General features: G+C 38.9%; 1 long non-coding RNA gene across 1 annotated transcript; it reads left to right on the top strand.

Moving 5' to 3' along the window:
- Positions 1 to 667: 667 nt before the first annotated feature.
- Positions 668 to 4,035, top strand: LOC131333170 (uncharacterized). The gene is made up of 2 exons (XR_009201742.1): positions 668 to 1,522; positions 3,855 to 4,035. It is a non-coding gene; the product is annotated as an uncharacterized LOC131333170 (long non-coding RNA).
- Positions 4,036 to 8,049: the final 4,014 nt, after the last annotated feature.

Below are 8,049 nucleotides of genomic sequence, written 5' to 3'. Positions count from 1 at the left end.
AATTAGCACTTTTTGATGTCCCAAAAAAATTGTTCCACTTCAAAACTATGTGGGTGGCAATACGTAATGAATTTTTTCTATTACCCTTCACTTTTTAAATTGCTGGTAATTTTTTTTATTTTTATTTTTTCTTGACAGTGCAATATCTTCAGGATGGTCTTCTGGCTCTTTCATGGTAATGTTGGGAAATGCAGATATGTCGGTAGCTTGCTGGGATGTTAGGCAGCGCAAGAGTTGTTTCTAATTGATGCTGCTGGCTGCTGTGTCAAAAATCGAAGCTAAATGGAATTTGCAGTGTGTCAAAAAACGAAGTCACATTAATTAGTTGGCCCATAAAACAGTAACATTACTAACTATACATCGGAAAAAAACCAAGCTATCAGTTACCCATCACGGAATAACGAGAAATTTTTGGGTGCCGGGTGGATATCACGTGAGCACGCCTACGTGGTGCTCGAACAGTGCATCTGGATCGTCCAAAATTATGTTAGACGGTCTAGATTGAAACCCTATCTCTCTCCTCTCATCTGACCCTCTCCTCTCTCTCTCTCTCTCTTTTCTCTATCCAAATACCGGAATGGACAGCTAGGATGCACTACTCAGGCATCACGTGGTGCCCGCTCGGCACTGAAAAATTTCTCCAGAATAACAGAGGCTAGCAGTGGAAAGCAAAACTCAAACTCAATACCAAATTACCAATCCAAACAAAAAAAAAAAAACAACATTCTGATAGAAAAGTTAAAGAAAGCAATAGTTGTTCAGAAATGGGCGAAAGAACACAAAATCTTCGGCGCCCCTTGCAGATAAGATGAGGCGACAGTAAACATACAAGTGAGTATTTTCTTCATCAAAGCTACAATTCCTTCATCTAATCTTGTTCCAGAGTTTTTATTCTTCTTTTTGGGTCTTCTCCTTCTTGCTTTTGTTTATTCCGTCATCGCTACCGCCATTCTCAGCATCTTTGCTCTTCTTCATCTTTTTCTTTAGGTCAGATTTCTCCTCATCAGACGAACCAAGTTAATCATTCACCTTTAATTTCCTTCTTAGCCTTCTCCCATTTGAAGATCTTCGTTAGCCTCTTTGTTCTTCTTCTTTTTCTTTTTCTTTTCTTTCTTCAATCCAATTCGTCTTTCACGGACACTGTTTACTCATCTCCATCAGCTTTCGCCCTCTTCACAACATGTGGTGCAGGGCTACCATCAACCTCCTCCAATTTTCTTTTACGCCCCTCCTCACCATCTTCCTTATCCTTATGCTTTTTCTTCTTTTTCTTTTCTCCCTCTACTATGGTAACCTCTGCAACTGCCCATACCGTTTTACTCACAGCAGCAAGGCCAGCAACCACAGAATCCCCTTACCTGGGAAGAACAACCACATTCCTTGACCACTCGGCTGGATTGCTCTCATTCGGCTTCCCATGCTTATCCAACTTTCTCCAAAATCAGCTTCTTCTTAATGGAAGCCCTCGGCCCCTACCCCCATTACCTGTTCGAATAACAGGGGAACATAGCAGTCCACCATAGTAATGCACAGCCAAAAAGAATAAAGCATCCGGGAATATTTGAAATCTACAAGATTTTACAGAAGTTTGTACGCATGTTTGAGTTAGACCATTTGGCTTCTTTACATAGCAGCCGCCTAGCTGCTGGTATAGTTCACAATCATAACTTCAGAACTCAAAAAATCTATTGGTATAATCTTTTTCACCAACTCTTGTTCAAGCAATAGAGAATAGATTAATTCACACCATCAAAGGAAAACCATTAAACAATGAAAGCATACTTATTTTCATATATGTTACCCAACATGACAAATAGGATAGAACATTCAAGGAAACAGGCTGTTTGAGGCCTTGTATTTTATAGTTGAGAAAAGCAACCATCTAGCGACAGCTGAAATCATGTGGTTGCAGATGTTTTTGTTAGTCTATTCTGAGAAACTTAGAAACATACAATGTCAAATGGCTCTCTATAATGCATGCATATTAATCCTGCAAGCTGATGAGTAAGATGTGACAAGCTTGGTTTAATACGATTTCACATCCATAGTGAGGAGGGGCAAAAACTAAAAGAACTAAGAACCCAACTTTCACATCCATGGTGCCTGAGGAGAACTATTTGACTCAATTGAAATAAGATTTGAAGAAAAGAGTATCCCATTACCAACCCAATTTATTCAGGCCACATAGCTCAGAACCAAAGTGTCAGTAACAAGGATATCTAAGACAAGGTATTAAATTATAAAATACGACAGAATGACAGATAATCCAGCACATGCCCGACTAGAAATCTAAGTGCAGAACTCCTTACACAAATATAAGTGAACACTGAAAAGAAACAATCATTAGTATGTGTAGAAGGGCAGCTGTCGACAAAATGAACATTTAACGGCAAAGAAATGTCAGTGGTTGTTCGATAATTATGGAATCTGCTACCTACACCTTATGCATATGCAATTACCAATTTTAGTACAATGACAACCAAGTTCATGTTTCATCAACTATCAAAAATTTCTTACATCACAAAAGCAAATTCCATTTACAATATATAATAAGAAAACAGGAACCAAATACTTTTTGCAACACTATAGTCTCGATAAACAACTTTTACTATCTTGAAACTAGGGAAGGTTTAACTTGCTGAAAAGTACTTACTCATTTCCATCCAAAACTGCCTTATTTGGAAAATTGGTTCACTTCGTGATTTTAAATGATTCAGTAAAGCCTTCCCACTGTTTGACCCCTACATAAGCAAATACCAAATCGCGGTTTGCAGATGCAGCAACCTTCAGTAACTTGATCAATTCCTTCGATTTCTCATTTGCCTCATCCTCCATAATCGTCAGAACAACTTTCCTGTCATCATCTTCCAAGTTCCAACAACTTTAATGTCTACTGATTTATATGCACAACCTGAGGGAACAAATTCTGCTTTTATAATTGAGCGCACACATACACACAGAGGTTACAGGTCTGATAAATTCATGCCGATAGCCGCCATTGACAGCAAATTTCCGAGGACAAGATGAACTCCATCCCAAATTTTCAATGGAGCAAATTTGAGACGAACATCTGGTAGCTCATCTATTTGATATTTCGTGTCTCTGATTTTTTAAAAGGGGTTTCCCATTTGTTGGTAGAATACTACAAAAGGCAGCTACTTTGAAGACACAAGCAGATTCAACACATTCCAGTAAATAATACCCTCGAAATGCCAATAAATGATATAAGCTAAAAACTAACATCAGCTCTCCTATCCAGGAGTGACTAATTTACCTCGACCTCGAGTCTAATAGTACTTCAGTCAGGAAAAAGAAAGAACAGTTTCATACAGGAAATAGATACATTTGGTTTATTTCTAGTCACTGCCTTCCACCATAATGTACTTTCCAGTTCAGCTAAAAGAATTATAGAGACCTTTCAAGATACATGCGCAGCAGAGCGAATCAATTTTCTAGATTTAAGTAACATGTGTATGTGGACTTCTTTCTTACTTTGATAACCGGAAAGAGTACAAATTACGTATGGGAACTCTCATGCAAAAGAAAACAGTTAATAAAACCAACCAAAAACACATACTGAACTTAGAACCATGAGAAAAACAATTCAAAAAAATGCACAAAAACTAAACTTGTACATTCTCAATCACATCCGATTCAAAGAAATATATCCCCAAGCAAACAAAGAATAACCCAAAAAAGTACAATGAAAACAAAACAACAAAATCCATTAAACCAAAATTAAGTTACAAGTCACACATATAAGAGATTGGGTACGAAGGAAGATCCGGATACAAAATTCAAAAGGAAAACAATTCAACAAAACCTAAAATTCTATGTCTAACTGAGAGAGGAAGAGAATCACCATGAAACACCTCCATCGAGGCTTTGATTGTCCTCAAAATCACAGAACTATAAAAGCCTGCTGCATATTAAAGGGAAAAAAACAAATCAAAATGGGTTACCGAGCTATCTTATCCAGCTTCTGTTACAATGTTTGATGTTTTGCTGATAGATTCACGTACAAAAAAAGAAGAAGATGTTTTCGAGCCCCACCGGCCCTCCCCTTAGCGCAGCAAAAACGATATTCTTTATAAATGTCCAAAACAAAGATACACAAACAACAAACTGAATTAAGTCTTTTTCATGAAAAATAGAACAATTTACAACCACAAATATATCAGAATCCAATATAAGAAAAATTCGTCCCCAAATAAAAAAATTACTTTCTTACTGTCATCCAAGTATTTCATCCTGGTTGAATATAATAATTACATCCCGGTTGTAATATATGAAGCTTAAGATCTAGCGCAAGCCAAAGCAACATTACATAGCGAATAATGAAGAAGAGAATCTGAGTTGCCAATTGGCAAATATCCTCGAAGGGAAGCCCTGTAACCATTCAAGCCAACTAACCCTAGAAATTATTCCTGAAAATTAAAAGAAAAGATAACCTTGTGAATAGAATTTCGTCAAATTGGGAAATCTATTAGAACAGAATTTTTAAACGGGGGGAATTTGTCAAATGCAAAAGACTGGTTAGAAACTCTCGCTATACCTCACTTTTCCAAATTTTGGAATCTTTTTCATGCAAATACATGTGCCCTAAGACTGCCTACAGCTACAGCCAACTCACATGTGAGCTTAAATAAACTCCAGGCTCCACTCAGGTAAACTAAAGAGCAAAAGAATACCAAATGATATGGGAGATGATTCCTTAATTTTTAGTTTTTTTTTTTGAGAAAAATATGAAGTATTTTCATCCACTGTAAGTCTGCGGAGGACTTGCTTACTTTTGAGCCTATTGACAATAGTAAATTATTCCGACCATGTTTTCGTTTTTGTCGTTATTTATTCTCACTTTTTCCTAGTTTGGCCTTTCAGCTCCGTCACAAGTCTGGGTCTGGATTTAATTTAATTTAATTTTACCAATATGGAGAAGTTTTATTAACGCCTCAACATCACGAGTGGATTTGGATAACGCGGTTGGTTTATAGTTTATGCGATTTTTCTATGAACAATTTTGATTGGCTACAAGAATTAATACTTCTTGTGGTCAATTAAAATTATCTGCAACGGGAATGAGCGGTAGCAGTTGGTGGGGTGGCAAATATTTTTGTGGCAGGTTTTTCCTGTGGCGAATTATTTGTGATCGGAAAATTAGCATTTGCAGCAAGGAAAATACAGTTGCAAAAAAAACATAAAAAATCAACTCTTATTTGCGATGACCTAGTCCTGTCAAAAATGGTAAAAAAAAATTTTAAAAAAAAGTTCTTCTAATCATGTGAACCGCTTATTCAAGAAAATCAGAAATACTGAATCAATGTACTCACAAAATTATTCGTACAATTTACACATTTATAATTTGAAATTCATGTTCCTAGACAACCACAACCAAAATATGATTAACTCAAAGAACTATCAATATGTACATATTTATGAACAAATCAAAGAAAATAAACACAAGTGCTTCTCAAATAATGAGGGTGCCCCAATCATATCACATTTGCCCACCTAAAGGAACTGGGGGTTCGACCGGCGGAGTGGGAGTGCGCCTCACAAACGGATGAGGTGAGGGAATTTGAGAAGTAGTGCGTGTGGAGTGGGAGTGCGCCTCACAAACGGATGAGGTGAGGGAATTTGAGAAGTAGAGCACGCAGGGGAGTAAGGGCTGCTACCGTCCGTGGCCAAGTCACCTCCCGCGGCGGGTCGGGGCCCTCGCAGCACAGAAGCATTAGAACAACCCGAAGAGTCGTTAGCCACCCGGTCCAGGAAGCTATCTGTAGAACGGATCCCGACACCAGTAGAAGAGGGCCGCTATTGAGAATTTGAAGGGGTGGAAGTTGATCCAGTCCCGTGCAATCCCGCGGAAGGATCCCCTGTGGTAAGACGGGGCAGTTCTTCAACGTTATCCTCTTCTTCCTCCCTCAGGTGATGAATTGCCGCCGCCGTAACAGGTTCTTCCGCGATGTCATCCTAGCCTACGTACTCGCGGAAATCCGCTGGTGGTGGGGATTCGTGAATCTCCAAAGTGGCTTCACGAGAAGGAGAAGGAGCTGAATCAGTGGAATAGCGGATGAAATTATCAAATTCTTCAGAAGAAGGGGAAGACTTAGAAGAAACTGTGTTGGGATCCCCTACAAGGTCCACGAGTAAAGGCATTTCGGGTCTGAACGTACCTCCTATCACCGCAGAGGATTGCGGTTCTGGTTGTGGGTAGGGGACTAGTTCCACGCAGGGCTGAACAAGCTCCGCCTCTCTAGTCTCCTCAGGGGAATCAAGGACGTCCATAATGTCGACAGCATCCACTGCGGGAAGAGAAGATTGAGCCCACTTGGACTCCAAAAGAATGCTGATGGGCACATCATCACCGTTATCATCCTCCTCCTCATTTTCATCCACCACGGCTGTTCAAGAAAGTTCAACAACAGATCAAGAGTGTCAAAAATTCAAAGGAATCAGCGGAAACGACAATGCAACAAAAAGAGACGTACCCTCAATACGGCGACGCTTGGCAAGAGCAGCCGAGGCATCTCCCCTCTTTTCCCCCCCAGCTGCAGTCTCCTCTGCCTCCTCCCCCACGGCAACAATTGGCCGCTCATACTCTACAAAAGTGCGGGCATCCAGTTCTCTCTGTTGAAGGCACAGTTGAAATTCTGAAATATCAGAATAACAAAATAGGATCAACAGAATGTAAGTAAGAAAAAAGTTCACACCATGCTGAGATGCTTTCGACGTTGACCGCCCCCCGCCGGGGTGCCTGCGAAAAAGCCGGCTGCGCTGATTTTGTCGCGGCCTCTTCCCCGGGCCTTAATACAAGCCTTTGCCAAAATCATTATGCGAAAAGAAAAGAAAAGAAGACCTTAATGCAAGCCTTTACAACCATTGAATATAGATGAGGGGGTTTTATTAGGTAGTTCAGCGGGTATAAAGGCATCAAATTGATCCAGATCCTTTAATTCGTGGCCTTTTTTCAGAATTATAAGCATATTTACATGGCTAATTCTCTTTTTTGGAATTTGACTGCATACGAATATGCTACTCCTACATGGCCAAATAGTTGTTTATTTATAACTTCCTTCTTTAATTGTTCAAATTTGCTCTTGAAGATTCTAGTAACTAAATCTGGTCTATTATGAGGTATATAGTTCATTTGGTTTCAGTTTTTCGATAATTTCATGCCATTTGGAATTGCACGTCATTGTCAAGAATATAGTATCAAGTTTGCCAAATTTCTGCACTAAGGTCATTGCGTCAAGGTATCTCTCGTGCATATCACGTGGAACTCCAATAAAAGATCTTGGTAACACCATTCGCTTTCCAACCTTGGCTCTTGTTTCACCTTGAGCAATGCTTCAACTATCCCTTCATATAAATCGGCTCAAATTATATCCTGATCCAACCTAAAGGAATCTAATTCAGGTTTCTATCTTAACGTACGTATCGACAACAAATCGATGTAATAAGCGTGCAGAGTGAAGTAGGATCGAATTGGTGCTTCCTCTGATTTGAAGTCAATATGCATAAAATTCACGTTTAGAAACCATTTAGTTTGGTCAGCTTCATCTTCAAACACTGAATGATAGGGTGATTTTGTGAACATGTGACATATTTTAAGAATGGATTATGAAGTTAGAATACAAGAAGTTAATAACCTTCACCTTGTTTGGTTCAACATTTTGAAAGTTATTTTTGATGTAATAAGTGGTAATGAGTAAAGACAGATAAAGAGAAAAAAGTATTGAGAAACGTGTAGAAAGAAAAATGAGATGAGATGAGAATTGAACCAAACAATGTGATTTTTCTCGTCTCCTTCGTTTGGTTCATAGATGAAAAAGAAAAGAAAAGCAAAGAAATTCAAGGAAAAACAATGAATGGTCAATTTCCTTCTCTTTTCCTTCCCCTTCCCCTTCCCCTTGACTTCTAACATTCCAAATTATTTTCTTCCCTTCTCTTTTCACCAACAAATGAGAAAGTAAATCTTCTCTTTCTCCGTATAACCAAGCAAAGAAGTGATTCGGCCCTCAGTAATTCACCAGTTGTATTTGAAAT

The sequence above is a fragment of the Rhododendron vialii genome, chromosome 7a (genome assembly GCF_030253575.1).
Source record: "Rhododendron vialii isolate Sample 1 chromosome 7a, ASM3025357v1".
Classification (NCBI taxonomy): Eukaryota; Viridiplantae; Streptophyta; class Magnoliopsida; order Ericales; family Ericaceae; genus Rhododendron; species Rhododendron vialii.
The sequence above is the reverse complement of the archived record's forward strand: the minus strand, read 5'-3'. Positions and strand labels throughout refer to the sequence as shown.